This window comes from Pelobates fuscus, chromosome 4 (genome assembly GCF_036172605.1).
Source record: "Pelobates fuscus isolate aPelFus1 chromosome 4, aPelFus1.pri, whole genome shotgun sequence".
Classification (NCBI taxonomy): domain Eukaryota; kingdom Metazoa; phylum Chordata; class Amphibia; order Anura; family Pelobatidae; genus Pelobates; species Pelobates fuscus.
Window position 1 is genome coordinate 351,274,391 of NC_086320.1, and position 25,826 is coordinate 351,300,216.

A 25,826-nucleotide genomic window follows, 5' to 3' on the forward strand; every position below is an offset into this window, starting at 1 on the left:
TAAAAAAACATAACTTTTTATCAGTAATTTACTTGCATTCAATAAAGGTAAAACACGTCACTGAAACCCGTAATTCTAAAGAACTCCAACAATATTTTATTTCCCTATTATTATCAACAAAAATGTAATCTGAAATGACATGAAGGTGTGGTTAAGCTTGTGAATAATAGATAACGAGGCCTTTAAGTTACACAAAAATGTTCTAATTCACCCAATAGGGCCTTGTGCACAGTAAGGTTCCCCTCACCCACAAAATTAGTTACATAGTTACATAGGTACATAGCTGAAAAGAGACTTGCGTCCATCAAGTTCAGCCTTCCTCACATTTGTTTTTTGCTGTTGATCCAAAAGAAGGCAAAAAAAACAGTTTGAAGCACAATTTTGCAACAAGCTAGGAAAAAAAATCCTTCTTGACCCCAGAATGGCAGTCAGATTTATCCTTGGATCAAGCAGTTATTACCCTACATTGAAGGATTATATCCTTGAATATTCTGTCTTTGCAAGTATGCATCTAGTAGCTGTTTGAACATCTGTATGGACTCTGATAAAACCACTTCTTCAGGGGACTCTCGTTTACCAATAAAACATTAAAAACGGTTTAACTGTTAACGCTGAATGAAAGGATGGCTCCAGGGGGCTCCAGACACTATAACCACTTCAATGAGATGAAGCAGATACAATACCTACAATATCCTTTTAACCACATAAACAATGTTTTTAAGCTCCAAGTTTTAACAGATACATCTAAAGTGATACCGGAGAAACTGACGGAAGCCAAGCACAGAGAGATGGACACAGGTTTCTTCAGGAAGGAAGAGATTCTTTATTGGATCACCGATCGGGACTCAGAGGGACTAATGTCACCAAAATACAGCAAGTTCTGAGCCCCGGACAATAGTGCAGGCTCCTTATATAGGCACATAACTCCTCCCATATTAAGCTCCACCCGCACATTCTCTTAACCAATCAACACAAATAAGAATTAACTTCCTGTTTGACCGCATGGCTTGTCCAGCACAATGGAGGAGGGGGAATACTATATCCTGTATTCTTGCACATGCTCCGTACACTACTGATCGTATCTTGCCTCGTGCAACCAACTGATCGATACGTCAGCATATGCACGTACACATGCCACGTGGTAATCTCGGCCTACTAAATTTATTTTTACCGAGATTCCACCACATTCCCCCCTTTGATGCCTCTTGATATTTTACAATTACTTGAGGCATCACTTAACCTTGGTTTGCTTACACCGCAAGTTACCTTGAACCAGACCAGACTTATCTTATGATGTGAATCTTTTAACACTCATCTTCCTGCATTGGTTCTCCCTGATCTAAAGCCTTATACTTATAAATCGCCATTATCTGTGCAGCAGCCTTCCTCTCTGCTATACTTCCTATCAGGCTTTGCACAGACCTAACTACTAAGGGTATAAGACACGGCAGGAGTAGACACAACATTAAAATTAGTAGGACTCCACCTACCACTGCCTTAAGCCCTCCAAACCACTCATACCAGCTACCAAACCAACTACTTGGATTATACCCTTTCCATACCTGAGTAGGCACATGCGCTAGTTTAACCATATGGCTAGTAAGCTCAGCTATTGCTTGCCCTTCGTCATCTATTTGAAGACAGCAATTGCTCAAGTTAAACTTCCCACATACACCTCCCTCTACTGCCAAAAGGTAATCCAAGGCTAATCTATTTTGGTAGACTGCTGTCCTCATCCTGGTATTATGTTTCGCTAGAAGATTGAGCGCTTGTGATGTCTCATTTGTGATAATCTCAACCACCGCCTGTAATCTTATAATACGGTTGAGCATATAAATAGGGGTTCTGTAACCAAAAGTACCATCCTCAGCCCACGTGGCTGGCCCATAATAATCTATGATACGCTGGGGAGGCCATTCATTATCTTCCCAGGTGCCTATCTCTATGGGTCCCCTTTTCTTCCTATGATTCACATCATACACTTTAACACCTAAAGTCTCACCTGTTTCAATCGGTAACAAGAAGAAGGATGGTTTGAGCATACCCAACACACATGCCCCTTCCCAGTCCTGTGGCAACTCCGAATAGGCTTTCTTACCACAGATCCAGTACAAATTTGCTGGGGCTCTCCAGGTTGATGTGATGGATAGATCAAACCACACATCCTTTAAATTGGCGTATCTAGCAAACGGGTTTGATGGTTCTGAGACATTTGAAGCCGACCACCAAGTTGTATTCTTTGTATCATCATCATAAGCTTTTTGCCCTAGACAAGTTAATTCTCCTACAGAAGTGTTATACATTATTCCTTTCCTTGCTATGCAAACATAACCTATGATGGAGGTCTTTAATCTCCACTCAGATTTACCTCTAACATTCATATGATAATCGGCTTGTGTAGATATTAGTTGGTCAACTGCCTCAGAACCGGACATTACCTCCTTTGCTTCCCAAGGCCATTGGTCTCCCATGTTAGTACCTCCACACACATAGCAGTTGGTAACATTAAGACTACCGGCAATACTTTCAGCTAAATCGATGAACAGGTTTTTAGCATTATGGGGGATCTTATTATCTATACTCATCTCTTCATAAAAGGAATGGTATACTTGATGAGCTTGGGAGGATACCGTATCAGTCTCTATCCCTATAAACAATAATGTCCCAGGATCTAAACCCGTCCCGTATATCTGAAACCCAAATAAATTGCCATATTTGTCTAAGAACTTGTCGGGGTTATTTATAAGTATGTGGATGGGATTACATTCCATAGACTTACAATATGGGCTAGTCGGCAACTTAGTCACTATCATGTCTTTATCTACTGTCTGTCCCCAAGTCGCCCACCCCACACAAGACCAATATGGACAAAAGTTATAGTCTTTATTTGGGCATCTAGGACTTACATATTTATTTTTACTACTGGGACAAATATATTTATCATTGGACCCATACGTCCTCTCCCATCTAAGATCCCCACATACATTCCACGGCTTTCTACCACTCGATATCGCTTTACACGCATCAAATAGCAGAACACCCGAAGAATGTACGGATTCTAACACCGTCTTATTAATTAGGGTCCCCTGAGGATCTCCATTCCTGAGAGTCAACCAAATTGTACGAGGTTGATACTCTGGACTGAAGCACTTAGGTTCTCCTACTCCTAAATGGCACACACTATAGTCTATATTTAAGTATCTACATCTCGATACATCTCCTTTACACTCGTATTGTGAATGCCAAATTAGGGTTTGGGAAATATGGTTACCTGTTCTCGTAGTCTTAATGCATACCTCACAGCTAGGAGTGTCGGTACCTCTACCTTCCTGAATATAAAAACACATATAAATAAACACTATCAAAAGCACATCTTTCGCCGTCATCCTCAGTCTTCGTCCGTGCGATGGAGCCTCAGCTTCCAGGATGTGAGGGCTGCAGGGAATGGAGTTCTGCTCGTCTTCACAGGTGTCCCTTCGAGACTTTCCTGGCTTATACACTATGTGTTGGTAAGCGGACAGGCTTTATTATGGCCTTCTCACTCACACCTGTAACAATAAAATTTGTAATCCACACGATTCCTCGTTACTCCGACTGAGTAGTGCGTTTTAACCGGATCTTGCAGGGATTCTCTGGATCTGCTGTAACTTGCCAAGAATCGACTGCTGCTGGCTTAACCCTGGAGTGATGTATCCACGGAGTCACTTCGGCTACTTTTATCGCTGTAGGGGTAGACAAAAGAACAACATAAGGACCTCTCCACTTGGGCCCTAACGGTACATTATTCCACTCTTTAATCCACACTTGATCTCCTGGATGATAACTATGAACAGGGGGATAAATATTCACAGGTAATCTATCTTGTACCCATTTCTGTACCTCCTCCATAGTCTTACCCAACTCTACAACCTGCTGCCGGGTAATTCCTTCTCCCAACTGACTCAAGTCCCCCCTTAAGTTACCAAGTACGGGAGGTGGTCGCCCATACATAATTTCAAAAGGAGAGAGACCCATCCTTCTGGTAGGGGTACTGCGGATTCGCAATAGAGCTATAGGTAAGAGAACGTTCCACTTAAGTTGGGTTTCCTGACACATTTTAGCCAACTGGTTCTTTATAGTTCTATTCATTCTCTCTACCTTACCAGAACTCTGGGGTCTATATGCAGTATGAAGCCTCCACTTTATACCAAGCATATGAGTCAGTTGTTGTAGGCACTGATGAACAAAAGCTGGACCATTGTCCGATCCTATAGAACAGGGTAGTCCATATCGGGGTATTATTTCTCGTAGCAGGAATCTCACAACTTCTCCTGCTTTCTCTGTACGAGTAGGACATGCTTCTACCCAGCCTGAATAGGTGCACACAATTACCAGCAGGTAACGATGTCCACCCGATTTAGGCATCACTGTAAAGTCTATTTGTAGATCGGACATGGGGAGTCCCCCCATAAACTGGACTCCTGGTGGCTTTACTGGTCCTTGTCTTGCATTATTTTTAGCACACGTTACACATCTTCGTACAATGGCCTGAGTCAAGTTGGACAATCTTGGTATGTAGAAATGTTTTCTGAGAGATTCTTCAGTACTGTCTCTCCCAGAATGTGTCCCGTTGTGATAATTTTGGACAATTTCTACCGCTAGTGATGCTGGTATGACTATTCTTCCATCTTCTAGCTGATACCACTTGTTCTCCAGATACTTTCCCGGTTCAGTCTTTAACCACTCCTCTTCTTGAGCTGTATAAACTGGAGTCCATTGGGACAGTGGAGTTGGTATAAGAGCAGCTATATGCCCCACATACTCCTGTCTTCCTGATTCAGCAGCACGCTTAGCTGCACTATCTGCCATCCGATTTCCCTTGGTTACATCACCATCTCCTCTCAGATGCGCTCGACAATGTATGATACCGACTTCTTTCGGCTCCCACACTGCTTCCAATAGTTGTAGGATTTCAGCTGCGTATTTGATTTCTTTGCCTTCTGAATTCAGTAGTCCTCTTTCTTTATACAAAGCTCCGTGGGCATGAGTGGTTAAAAACGCATACTTAGAGTCCGTATAGATATTCACTCTTAAACCTTCAGCCAATTGTAACGCTCGTGTTAGTGCTATTAATTCTGCCTTTTGTGCTGATGTTCCTTTCGCCAATGGCCGAGCTTCTATCACCTTGTCTATTGTTGTTACTGCATATCCTGCATAGCGGATCCCTTCTTTCACATAACTACTGCCGTCGGTGTAATATTGAACATCGGGGTTCTGGATGGGAAAATCACGAAGATCTGGTCTACTTGAGAATACTTCATCCATTACTTCCAAACAATCATGTTGACTTTCAGTAGGTTGTGGCAAAAGGGTAGCTGGATTTAAGGTGTTTACAGTCTCTAAATGCACTCTTGGGTTTTCACACAACATTGCTTGATACTTGGTCATACGGCTGTTACTAAACCAATGATTTCCTTTGTAATCCAACAACGTCTGTACTGCATGTGGGACTCGTACATAAAGTTCTTGACCCAGAGTGAGTTTATCGGCTTCAGCTACTAGCAGGGCGGCTGCAGCTACGGCTCTTAGACAAGGTGGAAGTCCGCTGGCCACTGCATCCAATTGCTTAGACATGTAGGCAACAGGTCTTTGCCATGATCCCAAGTACTGTGTCAATACTCCCACAGCCATTCTTCTTTGCTCGTGTACATATAAGTAGAATGGTCGTGTGTGATCAGGTAGACCTAATGCTGGGGCACTCATCAAAGCCTTCTTCACATCTTCAAATTCCGTTTGCTGTTCTTGGGTCCATAGGAAGGGGTCGTGCTCTGTACCTTTGATAGCTGCGTACAGAGGTTTTGCTAGTATCGCATAGCTGGGAATCCATATCCTACAGAAGCCTGCTGCCCCCAAGAATTCTCGCACTTGTCTTCTATTCTTGGGTATTGGTATTTGGCAGACAGCCTCTTTTCTCTCTGGCCCCATAATTCTTTGACCTTCAGAGATATGGAATCCCAGATACTTGACAGTTGGCAAACACAACTGAGCCTTCTTTCTGGACACCTTGTATCCTGCCTTCCAGAGAATGTGCAGTAGATCGTGCGTTGCTTGCTGACAGATTTCTTTTGTAACTGCTGCTATCAACAAGTCATCTACGTATTGTAACAAGACACACTCTCCTGGGATGGACTCGAAATCCAGTAGATCTTGACTTAGGGCTGAACCAAATAGGGTAGGTGAATTTTTAAACCCTTGGGGCAGTCTTGTCCAAGTCATTTGGCGTTTTGAGCCCGTTACAGCGTTCTCCCATTGGAAAGCGAAAATACATTGACTTTCTGCGGCAATTCGGAGGCAAAAGAAGGCATCTTTGAGATCTAAGACTGTGAAGTAAGTAGCCCCGCCCGGAATTAAAGCAAGCAGGTTATATGGATTGGGTACGACTGGATGTATACTAACAACCGCATCATTGACTGCTCTCAAGTCCTGCACAGGTCGATACTCATCTGTACCGGGCTTTTGAACAGGCAGCAATGGGGTGTTCCAGGGGGAAGTACAGAATTTTAGGATACCATACCGTATGAACTTATCCAGATAGGATTGAATGTTCTTCTTAGCCTTCTGCGGAATGTGGTATTGTCTTAGGCTCACTGGATAAACCCCAAGTTTCAGTTAAATTTTTATAGGTGGAATATTGCGGGCCAGTCCTGGTGGGTTGTTCTCTGCCCAAACTCCTGGTATGTTAAATAATGTCTCATCACTCCTAGGGTTTTGGCTAGTCAACGCTGTATAAAGTCGCCACTCTTCTTCCTTTGGTACGGATAATGTCATGATACCTGAAGGTCCATTAAACTTTAAAGATGTTGTTCCATTTGGTAGGAACGTAATCTGCGCTTGTAATTTTGATAGCATATCACGTCCCAGCAATTGGACTGGACATTCAGGCATATAAAGGAATTGATGTTTTATTACGTGGCCTCCCAATGTACAGAGTCGACTTTTAAGAACCGGTCTTTCAGCACTTCTTCCAGTTGCTCCTATCACAGTAATAGTCCTTCCAGATGGAGGAGCAACTAGATTAGTCACCACTGAATGTTCAGCACCAGTGTCGATCATGAACGCACTCCTTTTTCCCCCTATTGATACATCGACCATAGGCTCCGCTCGATTAAGGGGGATGGAGCCCGGTCGGTATCAATAGTCCTCCATGACCGTGTCAGCCAATCCTACGAAGTCCCTACCTTCTCTATCGCGGGACCTTTGCGCTGCTGGAATATACCTGTCTTCCCTAACACTTCCTCTGTTTCCATTACTCCCTCTATAACCATTACTCCCTCCGGGGCCTCCTCTACCTCTCGCTCTGCCTCTAAAGTTTCCGTAGCCTGCCCTGGGTTGGTCTCTCTCGTACTGCTCTCTTTGCGGACATTCGTTCCTCCAATGCCCTTCTTCCTTGCAATACGCGCACTGATCCCTACTCAAAGGCTCCCTACTCCATCTATTATTGCCTCTATCTGGGCCCCGTTTATCTACGCCTGCGATCGCTACCGCTAGCATATCAGCCTTTTTACGCATCTTGCGCTCTTCCTCTTTTTTGCTTTCTGTTTCCCTATTCATATAAACCTTATTAGCTACCTCCATTAGTTGGGTGATTGACATACCTGCAAACCCTTCTAACTTTTGTAGCTTGCGCTTAATATCTCCGTATGCTTGGCTGACAAAGGCGGAGTTCACCATTCGGGAATTATCTGCGTCTTCCGGATTAAAGGGGGTATACAAGCGGTATGCCTCCAATAATCGGTCATAAAAGACACTGGGCGCTTCATCGCTTTTCTGAATCACCTCAACTGTCTTCGACATGTTAATAGCTTTCTTTCCTCCGGCTTTCATGCCAGCAATTATAGCGTCTCTATAGGCTCTGAGTTGAACCATATCAGCACCATTTACGTTCCAATCGGGATCGGTGTTGGGATAATGTGTTGCGGCCCATGCTGATGGATTAGCTTGGTTTAAAGTACGGGCTTTATCTTCTAATGCTTTAATGGCTGCTTGATTAATTCTTGTCCTTTCCTCATTGTTAAATAAAGTCATTAATAACTGCTGGCAATCAGCCCATGTCGGGTTATGTGTCTGTACTATTGAGGTGAACAGATCAGTCATAGCTTGTGGTTTCTCGGTATACGAGGAATTGTGGGTCTTCCAATTTAAAAGATCGGTTGTAGTAAATGGGACATATACGAAGACAGGGTCAGCGTGTGCCATCTGACCTGCGGCATCGATATAGGCTGACCCGGGATTCAGACGAAGAGGCATCTGATAGTGTCTTAATTGTTGGGCACCGGTCAACTGTCGGGTCTGTATGGGGCTACGTGGAGGGGCGTCAGTCATGGGTTCCAGTCGGGGAGAAATAGGGTATGGGGATGTGGGAGCTTGGTTTTGGGAAAAGGTGGTAAATAAAACACTTCGAGCCGAGCTAGATGAAGCTTGACCGGAAGTCTGAAGTGGCGCCAAATCAGGATATTCGTTTTTAATGGGGGTTGGTTCTGATTCCGGAAGGGGAGATTTAGTACGAGGGGGGGTGGATCCTGTACTGGAGGAGGAAGCGGAAGTGGATGGGGGTAATGAGGGGAGGGCTGCAGGACTTCCTGCGTTTGCGTCACTTCTTCTCAACGGAAAGTAAGGGGGCGGCAAAGGGATCTCGGACTCAGGGGGCGTGTCCAAAATGGGCCTAACACCAGTCCTAGTGGACGAACAAGTCCTAGCTACCATGAGGCGACACTGCTCCTCGTGGCATGTCCGGAGCCATTTTGGCGAGTCATTTACGGCCTGTCTCCAACAGTCAATATAAGGAAACTGGCTGTAAAGTTCAGGCCTACCTGATACAGCCACGTGTAAGCGCTGTACCAGAGTTGGATCCAAACTACCACGTGGCGGCCACGCCGCAACCAAAGTAGGCCACTCCCTAGTACACAAAGTGACCAAACGTACAGGAGACATTTTAACCCCGAAATCACAAATTTTGAATCCCTTTTTAAAATTCTTCACCATACATCCTAAGGGATCCGGAATCGTTGACTGCGACGCACCCATACTTAACAATGGAACGTCGTCGACAACGAATACTATACACACGTACTTATTCAACAGTCACACCCGTTTCCTCTGGCAACAGCACCACGTGGTACGGTTACCAAGTGAAACGTACACAATAACAATAAACACTCAGGGAATTCCCGTACACACACAGCTGCTACACCAGTCACTATATAATCAATATTATGCCCTTTGGCGTAACTATACAGTCACCCACGCTATAATTCTCTATATACGAATTACCCGTCTATAACACACCCCAGTAACATCGTCTTTTACAAATAGCGGTTACAGTACGGTTAGCATAGGTCAAAGCACAAGTTAAGGTCACAATACAATTATTAGTGGTTATGGTGTTAAAACATGCAATTGACAACAATGATTAGTACTTATATACAGTGTCAGTAAATATACAGGGTTATGGTACCGTGCACTATAATACAGCAACACACTATTAACACTCTCGCTAGACGGCTGAGCTCGCGCTATCTAACAAGATATACACTTTACTAAACAATCGTTAACACATTTACAATTCCCAACTAAACTATTGGCCAGTACCTTGATGGACTACCTAAAACTATATACACCCGTTTTGGTTAGCCACACTGCCCAATCACCACATATATAGCGAGCTAGAGAACCGAATTTACACAGGCGCCTCTTAGTCGCACTATCAAAAGTCTAGTGGGTTCCAAATTTACACGCCTTCCCACTTAGCCCAGATAGGATGAGAACTAGCGAACCGAATTTACACAGGCGCCGCTTAGTCTCCCGGTCCCTCCGACCTAGCGAACGTAATATACACCCTAGAACGCTAGTCTAGACAAGACACCGGTGTCCGGCTAGGGCTATTTACACCAGGACCCCGCCTGACTAACCAAATCAAACGGTCTGACTAAAGAGCGTTCGATCGAGCGGTGCGCCTTCGCTCCTTCCCTCCGACAGAGGGGGCAGATACACAGATTCAAAACCCCTCATCGACGGGGACACCCCAGCACTTCTCACGTAGAGGCCGATGATCTCCTGGACAACAGACCAGTGGCGCCGAGACGAAGGGAGGTCCACGCAGAAGTTCAGGGGTGCAGCCGTAGAGAACGTGGGCAAAGATAGACCGTCTCACGCCTCTGCCTCTCAGCTACCGTTGAACGATGAGCTTCCCGGCCAATGCACCAAATGATACCGGAGAAACTGACGGAAGCCAAGCACAGAGAGATGGACACAGGTTTCTTCAGGAAGGAAGAGATTCTTTATTGGATCACCGATCGGGACTCAGAGGGACTAATGTCACCAAAATACAGCAAGTTCTGAGCCCCGGACAATAGTGCAGGCTCCTTATATAGGCACATAACTCCTCCCATATTAAGCTCCACCCGCACATTCTCTTAACCAATCAACACAAATAAGAATTAACTTCCTGTTTGACCGCATGGCTTGTCCAGCACAATGGAGGAGGGGGAATACTATATCCTGTATTCTTGCACATGCTCCGTACACTACTAATCGTATCTTGCCTCGTGCAACCAACTGATCGATACGTCAGCATATGCACGTACACATGCCACGTGGTAATCTCGGCCTACTAAATTTATTTTTACCGAGATTCCACCACAAAAGGTGTACAGATGGTATAGGCAAAATGAACAAAGTCTTCACAGTGTGAATTATAGCATAATATTGGTCATACCAGATATTACAGGGAAGGTAGGCAAGGAATGGTCATGAACAGATATAGACAAAGGATTGTCAGGCTTTATACTGAGACTGGAAAAGAATGTATCAGGAATCATAATGATTTCAACAAGACTCTCTCTCTCGGCAAGTAGGGCAAGGTTTTCTCCTAGACAAATCAGTGACATGAGTAATTTATCTGATAAAATAAATCTAAAAGTAAAAAAACATAACTTTTTATCAGTAATTTACTTGCATTCAATAAAGGTAAAACACGTCACTGAAACCCGTAACTCTAAAGAACTCCAACAATATTTTATTTCCCTATTATTATCAACAAAAATGGAATCTGAAATGACATGAAGGTGTGGTTAAGCTTGTGAATAATAGATAACGAGGCCTTTAAGTTACACAAAAATGTTCTAATTCACCCAGGATTTGTAACAGCTTCTGTACTTGTTCAAACCAATTTTGCATTTAAAGGGAAAAGGGGAATCACACTGTGCATATAGCAAAACGCAACACTTCATCTCCCTCAATTTTTAAGTGCTAACACTTGAAGAGTTACTCCAAACACCATGACCACATTAGTGATTTGGAGTGGTCATGGAGGTAGGGCAGTGTTTCTGCTTAAAGCACGGCACATCCAGAGTTATTGTTAATTGTGTGCTAGGGGCTTGTTGCACCCCCAGCATATGTGACATTGGCAGCGCAGAACTCTGTTCAGGCTACCTAACGTCAATTACAAAATGTCTGTCATCAGTGCACACTGCTGACAGATGTAAAAATAAATGCCTCCAACAGGAAGATTGCTCCCCCCTCCCTCCCACTGTGAGCTACTTCCTGCCTCCCTCTGCTGCAGAGAGTATTTAAAAAAATAATCCTCCTCGTTCCTTCATCCCCTCGCCAGTCTAGAGCATGTGCATGCGCTCTGAGCCACTGAAATGGACCAATCACAGGCTTCTGTATAAGAAGCATGTGATTAAACCATGCATGGTCCCAGTGATGTCAGAGAGGGTGTGGAAGTCAGTGCCAGGGGCGTAGCCTGGTGGTGGATTCCAGGTAAGTAAACTTTTTTTTTGCAGGTTATACTGCAAGTCAAGGTGGGACATTCTCAATAGTGCCCAATAGGGCCTTGTGCACAGTAAGGTTCCCCTCACCCACAAAATTAGTTACATAGTTACATAGGTACATAGCTGAAAAGAGACTTGCGTCCATCAAGTTCAGCCTTCCTCACATTTGTTTTTTGCTGTTGATCCAAAAGAAGGCAAAAAAAACAGTTTGAAGCACAATTTTGCAACAAGCTAGGAAAAAAATTCCTTCTTGACCCCAGAATGGCAGTCAGATTTATCCTTGGATCAAGCAGTTATTACCCTACATTGAAGGATTATATCCTTGAATATTCTGTCTTTGCAAGTATGCATCTAGTAGCTGTTTGAACATCTGTATGGACTCTGATAAAACCACTTCTTCAGGCAGAGAATTCCACATCCTTATTGTTCTTACAGTAAAAAAACCTTTCCTTTGCCTTAGACGAAATCTTCTTTCTTCCAATTGTTGGAGTAGCCCTTTAATGAGTACTCTGTCACTTCCCATTGTATGTTTATTAGTGTTCTCTTAGATCTGTCCTCACTACACATAAGGATGTCAGGAGATTGGCAAATGTCTAAGATATGGAATAACTCACCAATTGAGGACATCATGAAATTTTCACAAGTTATTATGTAAAGTTTAAGAACTTGGAGCTAAACCGTGCAGATGGAAGACATACAATGACGCAAGACTAGACTCTTAGCAAGGGACAATATATGATAATAAACAAATAATAATAAATAAAATTAATTTGCTTTAATTATTTGAAACACTTGTCTCCTCTCCTTCTACGGGGGCAAAGGGCAAGAAACATTTAAATTATATTTGAGCAAGAGGGGAAGGGTAGCTAAACCAGACAAGGGCTATACCCTATAATACCTAATGTTCCTTGTACAATTATTTGTAAGATGCCCACCACACACATCCAGTAGGCATACATTAACAGCATTTAATAATAATGTTAATTATAGGAATACTTACATCTCTTTCTTTCCTGGTATAAAGAGGCTGTAGAAAAAAAAAACATCCAGGGTCCACCAGCAGCCCTGTCAAGCTTGATGGCCCTCTGTTCTCCAAACCTACTTTCTTGCACCTTCACTAGGGCCACGAGTAAGGTAGGAGCTCTGTCTCCTCTTCCATCACCCTGAAGGTGGGGTAAGGGTGAAGCCAGATCCAGATCCTGTTCTTCATTATCCTTTCTTATTTATATATTTATTTGTTTGTTTATTTGCTTATCTATTTTTATTTTACAAAGAGAACATGATTACTTATTTGTTTATTTCAGTTAAAAGTTTGAGACTTATTTGAGTTGAATGATCTTGAATTGATTTCTGAGTAATTCCAGATGTGATTCAAGCCATTCGTCCATAATTAAGCTCTGGTTTAAATAATGCTATGCCTTTTGTTTCCTAATTTCGATTATAGTCGATTGATTGTCTGAATTTCTCAAATCTGAACCTCTCATTTGCCCAGAATTACATATACCAAATGATTGAACTTGCTGCTACAAACTGATAGCTTAGCATATAACTCCCTTCAACAACTGCGTCACGTTCCACTAGAAGGTCATTTAAAAAAACAGAGGTTGCTGTTTATTTCAAATTTAAGCACAAAATAGCCAAGTTGGAATAATGCTAAAGCTTATGTACTATTCAAGCTTGTCTATTATGGCCTAAAATGTACAATTCCTTGGTCAATTTAAAATAAAACATGTTTATCTGAATAAGACTGATGGAATATCAATACCTCTTAGCACTAAAGGATCACTAAAGCCTCCCAGGTTGCTTCATCTCAATGATGTGGTCTGGGTGCAGTGTCCTGTCCTCCTAACCAAGCAATAGGAAAAAATTGCATTTTTTTTAGAAACTGCAAAACTTACATTACTGGGCTAAGCCCACCTCTAGTAGCTGTCACACTGACACACTGACACTGTCTCCTCCCTGACATTCCACATTCCAAGAGTGAGCCACGGCACCAGAAAAAGGTGAGTAAAACTTTTTAGTTTTAATACTAATTTTGTTTATTTTTTTTGGCAAACAAGTGGGGACCTGAATATACCCAGAGACAGGGACACTAAAGCAATAGGAATACAGGTTGGTATTAATAATGCATTAGTGTTCCTTTAAATAGCAACAAGCAGGGTATGTATCAATGCTTGTTATTGGGACATACATATTGAAAGCTGTGTTTCACAATCCTCTGATGTCTCTGGGGATAGTTTAAAGCATGACTGCTTTCAAAGCTAGTGCAGAAACAGGCACAAATTAAGGTTCAATCGTTTCCAGATAAGTTAAAATTCAATCAAAAGACTTCTCCGCCATCCTGTTAGCTATTACTGACGTGGATTTGCATTCTAATCAGTTTTTTTTTAAAGGTACTAAATAGTACAACCGCAGCATACAGAAGTGTACCTAATACAGAAGTAATGTTACCGAGGTACAATAATTTCACAAAACCTGTGTTACAGATGCACATTAACAAAAATATTACTAGAGTGGAAGTAATTACAATCTAAAAGATGCCAAATGGATTTGAAGTTCAATGAGGTGAGGTCATTGTTTAAGAATGACAGAAGTGAGTCTTGGATTTTAAACATAGTTTTTTTCGGCCATGTTAAACCAAAGGTGTTTAGTCTTCACCCACCAACTGGTGTTGAACTGCAATCTGAAAAATGTCTCCAAACATATGGTCCAGAACTTAAAGGAAAATGATTAGCTCTTGGATAGGATAATTTGCTGAATGGTTGCAAAACTGTTAATGTTCTAATGTAGATGGATGGAAAAAAATGTACGATATTAATAACAAGTAAAAAAAAAAATATGTGAAGAGTTCACTGTTTAGAAAACGGGGTTGTAGAACGAAGTGGAACACCATATCGGTTCCTGCAGAGTTGCAGCAGTCTGTGCTTTGGCTTGAAGATTGAAAATGTACTCAAGTCAAATGTAGCACAATGTAACCTGTTTCTGTTCATATGAGAATTTAAAAAACATACCACATACCACTTCCTGTGAAGGAGGAGAATCACTTAATGGAGAAGTTACACATGTTAACACTCAGTGTTTCATAGTCTTTCGAAAAAAGGTGAAGTAAACATTTTGGAAGGTTTAAATTTATATCAACTTCAAAGAACCTTTCCAAGCACAACCCAAAAAAGGTAATATTCTTTAATTCTTTTTATATGTTACCATTTTGTTAAGTGTTGCTTGACTAGATACTCAGATAATGAGAATTAATTGATGCAGTGGTAATATATGAATTGCAACATAATTTTTGCTGTTATAATGAGCAACATTTGTCAAACCTTGTTATCTAATATAATATGCAATAATTTGATTCAGTTTTACATGTTCTTGTGTTACCTGCTCGCTCAAAATTATGGTCAATATTTCAATAAGTAGTTTAAATACAGTGATTTGCTCAATGCAATAAGACAATAGGACACTATGGTTTTAATAGCCTGTTTTATACACATTCTGTAAATTCGGTGAGTCTAACAAAGTTAGCAAATTGGTGAAAGAAAATGTTTTTAAACGTTATTATCTGATATATTTAACTTTTTTCAAATAGAACACTTTCTCAAGTACCCAAAGTAAAATAACAAATCTAATATTGAATTGCTCATGTGACACATGCTCAAAACACAAGCCATATGGACTGTCTTTGCATATTTAGACTTAGAACTCTAGCGAGCATTCTATACATTCTCTATAAACCTTTGATGCTTCCTGTCAGCGGAAAAAACTGTGAATCTGATGCAGAAATGTTCAGAAACGCCATAGTGTACAAAGACAAAGCGTCTATAACTGCTGATGAAATTATAATCAGGCACGAGCAATTATATAGTATATACATTTTGCTAATAAGAAACAGATGATGAAATAATAAAATAGATGTAGAGGATGGTCCGTTTGTGACATGGAAAACAGGAAAGTGCTTCTCTGAGGGGAATGCAGGAAGCACATGTGTGCTGATTTCTAAAAGATGATAAAAATGCTGTGGTTGTGGTTTCTTTAGGCGTACAGGCATATGGGATGTGTGTAAGATATTTACAAAAAATATTAGTACAAAAAAGTATGCAAAGCAAGAGGCTTAATGTGAGTTCTTACTAAACATAAATGTTGGCATATTGAAGTAATACAGTTGTGGCCTTTAAGGTGGAACTCAACCCTCCTGTTGGGGAGCTGTCAGTCCATGCTAAGACACTTAACCCCTTAAGGACACATGACGTGTGAGACACGTCATGATTCCCTTTTATTGCAGAAGTTTGGTCCTTAAGGGGTTAAAGTGCCCTATTATGTCTAAAATGACTATTGAGGTTATTAGGGTTGTTCACAAACGTTAGAATTGTGTAGTATGCAAAGTGAATTTGATGTAAATTTCAAATTTAAGGCCAGCTGAAATTTTTTAATTTCTCAAGCCAGCTATTCTATGAGTCCAGTTATTTTGGTCTAAAAATTTTATTCACTCTAAATTTACTTTGCATTTATGACAATTCTTACTTCAATGATTAAACCTGTTGGTGTCACTTTAACCTGTTTTTGCACCTTCATTAGCAAGTTATAACATGTAGATCTGTTTTCGAGTTTTCTCATTGTGGAATGTTTGTGCGCTGAATGCACTGGGATTGAGTTTTGTATCAGTGAAATGGCACACACAAGCTAGTTTGTGGTTTTACTAATACACGTTTCCTGCTTTAAATTCTCTCCAGTTGTGAAAGTGTATGTAATGATATCTAGTCTTATATGTAGAAGAATAAATCACAAAGCAGCAATTCTTTAAACAGTTGCTTCTGCCTTCAAGCTGTTTTATTCAAATCAAAGCAAATCCTGGTCTCAAAGGCTGTTTGCATTAATAAGGTTATAAAGTTAAAAGATCAAGATACGCCTTCTGATTAATAATGCATGATCCTATACTCGCAGGATCATGTTCATCCACCAGTCTGACCTTGACTTTACTGAACACATAAAGGTATGCACAGACATTATTACATGCATAAGTACACTGATGCACACCATAGGCGTGCGCAGCCTATTGCATAAGGTTGTGCATCCTAAAGCACAAACACACATGCCGCATGTATATGTATCTATCTATCTATCTATCTATCTATCTATATATATATAAACATACACACACACACACACACACATACATACATACATACACTGGTGTGTGTGTGTGTGTGTGTGTGTGTGTAAGGGTGCTGTGTGTTTAAGTGTGCTGTGTGAGGGTGCTTTTAGTGTGCTGTGTATGTGTGTGTGTGTGTGTGTGTGTGTAAGGGTGCTGTGTGTGTGCGTGCTGTGTGAATTTGTTTGGAGGGATTGTGTGTGGGGGTAGGAGGGCAGATTAGGAAATAGCCCCCCTCCCTCCTTACCTTTTGCCTAGGAGGGGGGATCCTTGCTGCCATCTCTGATCCCTGGTGGTCCTAGTGTCGGTGAACTCTAGCCTGCAGGGCTAGATTTCACTGTCGCGAGATCAGAGCGTTGCCATGGCAACGCTCCGACCTTGCGAGAGGAACCCTGCGGAGCTGCTGGCAAGAGCTCCCCTGATCCTCTCCTGCCTCCTTCCCTGCCTATCGGCTGGTGAGGGAGATCTTTGATCTCCCTCACCGGCCAATGGAGGCACACAGCATGTGCCGTGGGGATTAGGGTGTGCCCAGGCACACCTGGCACACCCTGTGCGCATGCCTATGATGCACACCCAAACATAGACATGCACATACAGAAAAATAAATAAACAGAAGCATACATAATTCTCTGGAACACCTAATTTATGCATAACTTCTTACCTACTACAAAGTAGCAAATATCTGTAGTGAAGAATAGTTATGAGATAATAAAATTGCTTTCTTACTCAATGTCTCTGCCATATGAACAAAAACTTAAAGGGACACTATAGCCACCAAAACAACTTTAGCTTAATGAAGCACTTTTGGTGTAGAGATCATACTCTTGCAGTCTCACTGCTCAATTCTCTGCCATTTAGGAGTTAAATCACTTTGTTTACAGAGCCCGAGTCACACCTCCCTGTATGTGACATGCACAGCGTTCCTCAATACTTCCTGTAATGTTTATACTTCCTTTATTGCAGTCTTTTTAATTTAGAATCTCCTAGTCTGTTAATAACTTGCTAGACCCTGCAGGAGCCTCCTGCATTTAATCAAATTTTAATTTACAGAGCAGGAGATAACAACTTTTAAAGCAAGTTACATCTGATTGATAATGAAACCATTTTGTTTCCATGCAGGCCGTGTCAATCACAGCCAGGGGAGGTGTAGCTAGGGATGCAAAAACAAAAAACAAAAGTGATTTAACTCCTGAATGGCAGAGAATTGAGCAGTGAAACTTGCTTAATTAAATTAAAGTTGTTTTGGTGACTATAGTGTCCCTTTAAGATGTCACTCCTACTTCAAACATTGGTGGCAGAAGAATAGAAAAAGTTTATGACTAATAATAACCTCAAAGGTGGATGTAAACTGTACCTATTTTGTGCCGAACAGGGATTTATTTAGTCAAAAACATTTTGGGTAGGGGGCGGGGCCTGACTCTCAAGCAGGCAAGACATGCTTTCCAGGAGCTCCTGCCTGAGCCAGCTTTAACTCAAATTAGGCACAACAGACATCCTGACTAAAGAGGACACCAAAGGTCCTGAAATGATCATTTATGCATAATTATCCTGCCATCTTGCCATGCGGCCTACTTGGGTTGCTGGTCTGTCGACTGGGAGAGGCGGCCGATCTCCCACTTGGGACTGCGCATTCCGCTGTGAAACTACTGTAGCCCTGCTGCCCCCCCTTGGACCGGTGGGGGTTATCCCGGTCCCCTCTAGTTGTGTTCACTGAAGTGTTTTGAGGCCAGATTTGACAAGCTGTGCCGGGATTTCTGGTCCCTTGTGGCATGCAGCTGCCATACTCCTGCCTTACCTGCCCGGATCCACCGAAGCACGGAGAGGACTGGTGCTACAGCATCGCTCCTACCGCTCCCACTACAAGACAAAGCAAACTGAGACCCAGACCCAGCGCAACAGCAGTGGTGAGGAAGCGGAGGAGGTTATCTCGCCCCAGTCCTATCCATCTGGACCACGGTTTGTCAAGAGGACTGTCGTGGGGAGAGGTGCGAGGGGGAATAACCACTAGCACGGACAACTGGCTCCAGGCCACCAACAGGAGTCCTCAACACTGAATGGGGTGGGGGCCCCAGGATGGTGATAAGGCAAGCGGCAAGGTCTAAAGAACCGCCAGGTGACACGGAGGCAGTTGCAGACACAGGCCAAGGTTGGATCTCCTGAGGAGCTGGAAATGCTGTGGGGAGCCCAGTTTCTGATGACAACTTGGTCTGTGCTCAAAGGCCCAAAGTATCCCTCCCAGTTGATGGACAGTGCTAGGCCCATTGAGGGCATCGGGTGAATGGATGCCCTGAGACTGACCTACACAGTACTCCAGGCATGCTTACACGTGATAACACTAGATTGGGGGCAAGTTATATGCTAAACATATGCTGAGAGTATATCCCAACCTGCTTGAATTTGTAGGCTTCTGCTGGGGTTGGTTCACACCTTTACTTATTGACTTGTGATATGGCTGAACATAATTTGCCTAGCATGATTTCACTCAGCATGTGCATTCATTTATTTTAATTTTCATTTTCATTTATTATCCACATGTCTAGCAAGTCTATATAGTAACAGACATGCAATTCCAACTAGGACTAGACATGATTATCCTGATTTTTGATAAGCCTGTTTGTATTTTCCTATTACTCATGTTCTATAACAATAAAAAAAAAAGTGCAGCATACCATGATTACTCGAAGCGATATATTGTTAATCTCTCTTATGTATTAAATACATCATCTAGTTTGTGTTCTCCTTGGAAAACACCTGATTACCCTTTAACAGAAAGTCACAGGAAAGACCATCCCAAAGTCTCCAACCTATTACTGCCACCCAAATTATCATTCATAATGTGGAAGTTTAAAATTTGCATTATTAAGACAGCGGAAGCAGGGGTGTGCTATTGGTGATACACCACTCCTAAATGGTTTTAAAAAAAATAACTATAGGCAGTGATCATGGACACTTTGAACATAACCTCTATTACCACCTGTAGCGGTTATGATGCCCTTTGATATAATTATTATCAAGGAGTGTGGATTGGAAAGTGTTATACACAGTACATACATACTTGGAGATGGATGAGTAGGCAAGGAATGTTCCACAAAGAGAAGATTTGTCATGCGATTTTAAGAGTTACACTCACTGTGTGGTTGGATAAATGTAATATTTTAATTAAAGATGCAATAGCGACGCATCATTTGGACTTCACTGAGAACCTCTCAATAAATGCTGGAGAGTAGAAGCAGCCGTATAAATGTAACCCTTGCACTACCAAGAGGGATACGGCATAATACAAAGAAATGATGTATCCCTAGCTGATGAACTACAACTCCCATGATGCTTTGCATGCCTTTAGAATGCGTTACAATGACAAAGCATCATGGAAGCTGTAGTTTTAAAACATCTGGACATCTACCTTTTGGGCACCCCTTCCTTAACGTAAATTATCACTGGAATAATGGCTCTACAATTGAAATATTAGTGTGCAATGAAATAAATAGAATAACTCATTATATGCAAAAGTTATATTCTGAAACTTGGGTTATGTGCTATAATAATTACTTCAAACAGTATATTACACATGTAAAGGAAAGAAAATGACCAATACGAATATAGAAACCAGTGGTTCTCTTGCTTGTGTAACCACTAGATCAGGAACACAGCATCAACTCCACCCATTTACACTTTTTAGTAAATAGTGATTAATACGTTTTCAAATTACCATGTTATGTTTTGACTCCTTCCTGCCAAACCCATATATACACACATATTCAATTTTGTTTTGCATTGCACAGTGTACAGAAGCATTTCTAGTTTAACTTACAGTTCTGTGTTCTAAAATCCATGCGTGGGCAGGACAGAGTGCTTGTGACACACTATAGAGCTTCATTGCAAGCTGCATCATTGTTGTGTTTTAACCACTTGCCTGTACTTACTGTGTATGAGCATTCCAGATACACTGAGAAATTCAGTTCATATTCTTTGAGAAGTAAGATTACAAAATTGCAGATGTTTTACAGATACCAATAAGCATAGTGTGGGTCCATTTTCTATTTATCTCTTCTTATCATGCTTACTAAGCAAGACACACATGGAATTGTTTCTAAGACGTATATGCTACGTATCCTTGAATGGCAAGCTACGTATCTATGTGCAAAATGTATTTTTCTTAAACAAAAAGTACTTGATAACAGAGGGTTAACTTTGCTATGGGTTTACGCTCTCTGAGAGTGAAATGAGCCAGACACTAACACATTGAACCTATTGATGGTTAAGGAGATATGTGGAATGATCCAAGCACTAGGACTGTCAAGCTGATGAATATCAATGACGTTCCAGTTCTGAGAAAAAAATGGCCAAATTCAGTATTGCTTGGATCTGGGTCTGTGAAGTAAGGCCTAAAGGACAGAGATGGAGATTGTCACGGCAAGGGTGCATAATTTATTATTACACTAGGGAATATTGCTATTTAATATAACTTGTGTAGTGCATCAATAATTTGACCCCTGGGCAGAGGACGAATGGCAGAGAGAAATTGCTCTTTTGATCAAAAGGGGCTTCTGCAAGGTGTGAAAAGGATTGCCCTTTTGATCTATCAAAGGCCCTGCAACGTGAGACATTTTGCACTTGAGCCACCTGTATGTCTAGTTTCAATGTAAACTAACTGACTTTGACCATATGGCCTGAAACTCTCAATTGATAGTTCAATTCTTGATATGGTAATGGTATTGGTTTCATGACACAAGGTCATGCGTTTAGACTAGAAGAAAGAAGATTTCACCTAAGGCAAAGAAAAGGGTTTTTTTTTACTGTAAGAACAATAAGGATATGGAATTCTCTGCCTGAAGAAGTGGTTTTATCAGAGTCCATATAGATGTCCAAACAGCAACTAGATGCTTACTTGCAAAAACAGAATATTCAAGGTTATAATTTTTCAAAGTAGGGTAATAGCTTCTTGATTCAAGGAAAAATCTGACTGCCATTCTGGGGTTAAGAAGGAATTTTTTTCCTAGTTTGTTGCAAAATTAGTTTGTGCTTCAAACTGGGATTTTTTGCCTTCTTTTGGATCAACAGCAAAAAACAAATGTGAGGAAGGCTGAACTTGATGGATGCAAGTCTCTTTTCAGCTATGTAACCTTGTAACTATGTAATGAAGACCCTGGTGTTCCAGTATCATATCCAAGAGAAACATTAATACATACCCACAGCTGAATAATTAAGCCTAATTTTATTATATCTGGAATGGAACAAGCCCAATCTTTTAATTAAGCCTAAACATGAGTTGCACAACTTGAACCATGTTGCAGGAATTGTGATGACAGTCCTATTGGATTGCGGGTGGGGCGTGCGACTTATCTATGGGATGGGAAAATAATAATAAATGCATAGATGCAATTATTATTTCTGTGGCAGGTACATAAGAGAAGATAGAGCCAAACGTTTCCATTTGGATTGACGTTGGCCTGTAACAAAGGAGGTGGTCACCTATTATTTCTATAGGTACGCCTTAACTCCACCCCTGGGCAAGACTTAATAATACAAAGGGTATACATCCAATGATTTGGAGAGGTGTGCGTGTACTTGCTTGGGGCCAAGATCTCATTTTGAGTGAGTCACCATCATCCTTCCTTGTCAGAGACCCCCTGGGCAGATGTTTTACTTTGAAAACCTAAGTGAGTAATTAGGACTTCTGTTATTTTATCCTTTTTGTTTTTATCTGTTGGTGTAAATAATTTGTTTATCATATTTTTGCATGCACTGTGACTATTTTTTGCTCATAATAAACATTAATTTATTAAGTTCTGCATTTGTCTGGTTACGAATCATGTTACCTGAAGAGACTAATTAGTATTTTGCAATTACATAGATATTGTGCTAAGGAATATTTGGTGGGTTTTTATTATTGATGTACCTGGGGGACCAAGGTACCCCATTTATAAATTGTCTTGGTGGTGTCAGCGTTAAAATAGTAATAGTTATAGTATTACGTTTAAGTGTGGGTGATGTTAAGGGGGATTTTGTCATTATTTCCGGTCTAGTGCAGACAAAAAGTGAACTTTAACCCTTTCACCACCACAACTACGTCACGCACACCCTTGAAGGGTGCGTTCATGACAGAGATGATACAGTTATATGAAGGTATTAACAGCCAGGAGGAGCAAAGGAAAGAGACAGGGGCCGGGCAGAGCAAATATGTGTTGTATTTCTAACGTTGGAGTGTTCCTGTAACGATCCTGCAGGTGCTGTATTCGTACTCCTATTCCATCCCCTAGACCGGGAAGAGGTTCGACCAATGATAATTATCTATGACGTCTAATTTTATCCCATAAATTCATGTTAAGTAGATACATGCGGATAATGCGGGATATTTAATATAGCTCCACAGTTATTCTGTTTATTGCATCACCTCACATACTGCAAATGCTGTCAGTTTATTTTCAGAATTTTCTAAAAGGGACTTTAAATAGTGCTCGCCCCAAGATGTGGCTCTGGTTCTGAAGCTAGAGTTGAATAGGGATGGTAGGGACTTTGAACAGCACATTACAAAAATATTTTGTATAGTCGAAGAAGAACAGAAGACTTCCACCTCTAACACGACTATCCAAAGGGAAGACTTATGCATGTATCCATTTTTTTCACACTGCAGCAGATATAAGCAACTATTTGCAGTGAGACAGAAACGGGGGACCACCTTGCCCCATTCTAAATGCAAGGAACATATATTTTTAGGGTGCTGGACATGTCCCTTCCAGTGAGCATAGCTGTTGGGGAGCTTCTGGACCCACAGTTAGAGAGAGTCTAAATTATTTGGTTCCTACCATAGAATTGTAGGGTGTAAATTAGTAATGTGTTTGTGATTGGACGTTATGCCCTCAATCCCCAACATAAATAATGTATTATCTAAAGGAAATAGGACATTGATACAATTAAAGATGATAAAACAAATAAACTCTTCCCATAGAAGGTCAGCTCAAATTATTTATCTTCATGAACTTAAAGGAACACTATAGCGTTAGGAATGCAAACCTGTATTCCTAACACTATAGTGCCCATGTCCCTACTTATATACAGGTGCTCCCCCCTCCCCCTTTGCAATAAAAAAGAAAGGATTAACATACCTTTTTCCAGTGCTACAGCTTCCTCACCGCTGCTCACCTCTTCACCTTCCACAAGATCATCCAAGATATATTACCTCTTCCATTATGATCCAATCTAAAGTTCCTCATACAGGAGCGCTGGGGATCTTCAATATAAACATTGAAATTTTTTTTTAAATGTTTTACAATGCAAGGCTAAAAAGACAGGACTTCATTGAGATTAAGTGTTCTTGGTGACGATAGTGTTCCGTTAAAACCCACCGCATTTAATACACACTAGAGAATTTTCAAACTTTAGACAAAAAACAGTAGAGTTGTAAAAAGATTTTCTCTAATATGGCAATTTTACATCAGATTTCACGAGTGGAGAGTCTTCTCCCAACAACTAAATAAAGCCTGCAAAAAGTTAGTGTTACACAGATTAATGCATGGCACATAAGCCATACAGAGAAAATCTCTAGTAGTAAAGATTAACCTTAGGGGTCCCAGATGTGTCTAAACTACATTTCCCATGATGCCTAGCCAACCTTTAATGGATACTCCAGACATCATGTCCACTACATTTCAATGAACTGGTTATGGCCCACAGAATTCTCCCTCATGCCTTTATTTATTTTATTTATGCCTTTAAATGTTAAATTGTTTTTGAATGGTTTAACAATGAAGTAGGATCCCCCAATTCAGCTCTGGAAATGTGGGAGTGTTTGCTCAAGCAGTATTGATGAGCTCCCAAACTCAATAACCGATCTTCCCTCCCACAACTGCATCATCTAGTAAACTAAGCCTTCATTGTAAACTCTTCTAGAAACCGACTTTCCATTACATAAAATAAATCTTACCTTTACCTTTCTTGTACCATTTTACCCCCTTCCCCTAAAACGGAGGCTCGTTTGAGCAGGGCTTTAACACCTTCTGTTCATGTACATCCAACATGTCTTGTTGCGACTACATATTTGTTAGTCCACCTGTTGTACAGCTCTGCGGAATTTGTTGGAGCATTATAAATGCTAATAGTAGACCATCACTGACAGTCTGTACTGAGTAATGCTCCAAAACTGTAACTACCAGACCAGGTTAATATATTCCCGCCACCCCCCACCCCCCAGTCCTCCCTCAATCTTTTGTAGGATTGTAGCTCTAGTTTGGACAATTACTCCCCACAATTCTCATGTTGCTAATCAAGTACTCTAATCCTTTTTTTTAGATATTCTTTGTGTACTCCTTTAACTCTTCAGGGTTATATTGTTAATGTCCAACACGTTGAGTTTGATTGCTTACTTTATGTACTTCTGCTTCCTGATCATTACTTTAAAAAAAAAAACTCATTAACAACAATTCTGCTATTTTTATCTTTAGTTTACAAACTCGCTCTGGACAACCTAAAACACACTGTTCGTTTTTTAAAAAATCCACACGGTTTTCGTGCTGCGTGGTTTAGTGAAAGGTGCACTCCTATCATTTCTGTGACACTTCCTTATTGTTTAGGATTAGTTACGCAACTTATGTTTCAATATCCTGTTTTAAGTTAATGGGAATTTCTGTAAAAAAGATTGCACTTTTCTGTTCTTCCACATCAACTTTAGTTATTTACTGTCTTGACAGCTGTGCAGTTGTTACATTATTCATACTATTCAATGTTCAAGTCACTAGCAAGTTGTAGAGGCTTGTGAATAATTATACACACATTATGACCACATGTGCATATCGTCTTTATATCTATTAGAATTTTACGGTAAAGCCTGCATTTTGTTGGGGGCACTGTTTGTTTGTTTGTTTGTTTTTTTA

The 25,826-nt window shown here is 41.1% G+C and overlaps 1 protein-coding gene across 1 annotated transcript in view; it reads left to right on the top strand.

The window, feature by feature from the left end:
* The first annotated feature begins 13,775 nt into the window (after positions 1–13,775).
* Positions 13,776–25,826, top strand: part of APBB1IP (amyloid beta precursor protein binding family B member 1 interacting protein) — a 91,509-nt gene continuing 79,458 nt past the window's right edge. Inside the window, exon 1 of the mRNA XM_063452577.1 lies at positions 13,776–13,813. The gene's annotated coding sequence lies outside the window, so the exon portion shown is untranslated. The remainder of the gene's footprint in view (positions 13,814–25,826) is intronic.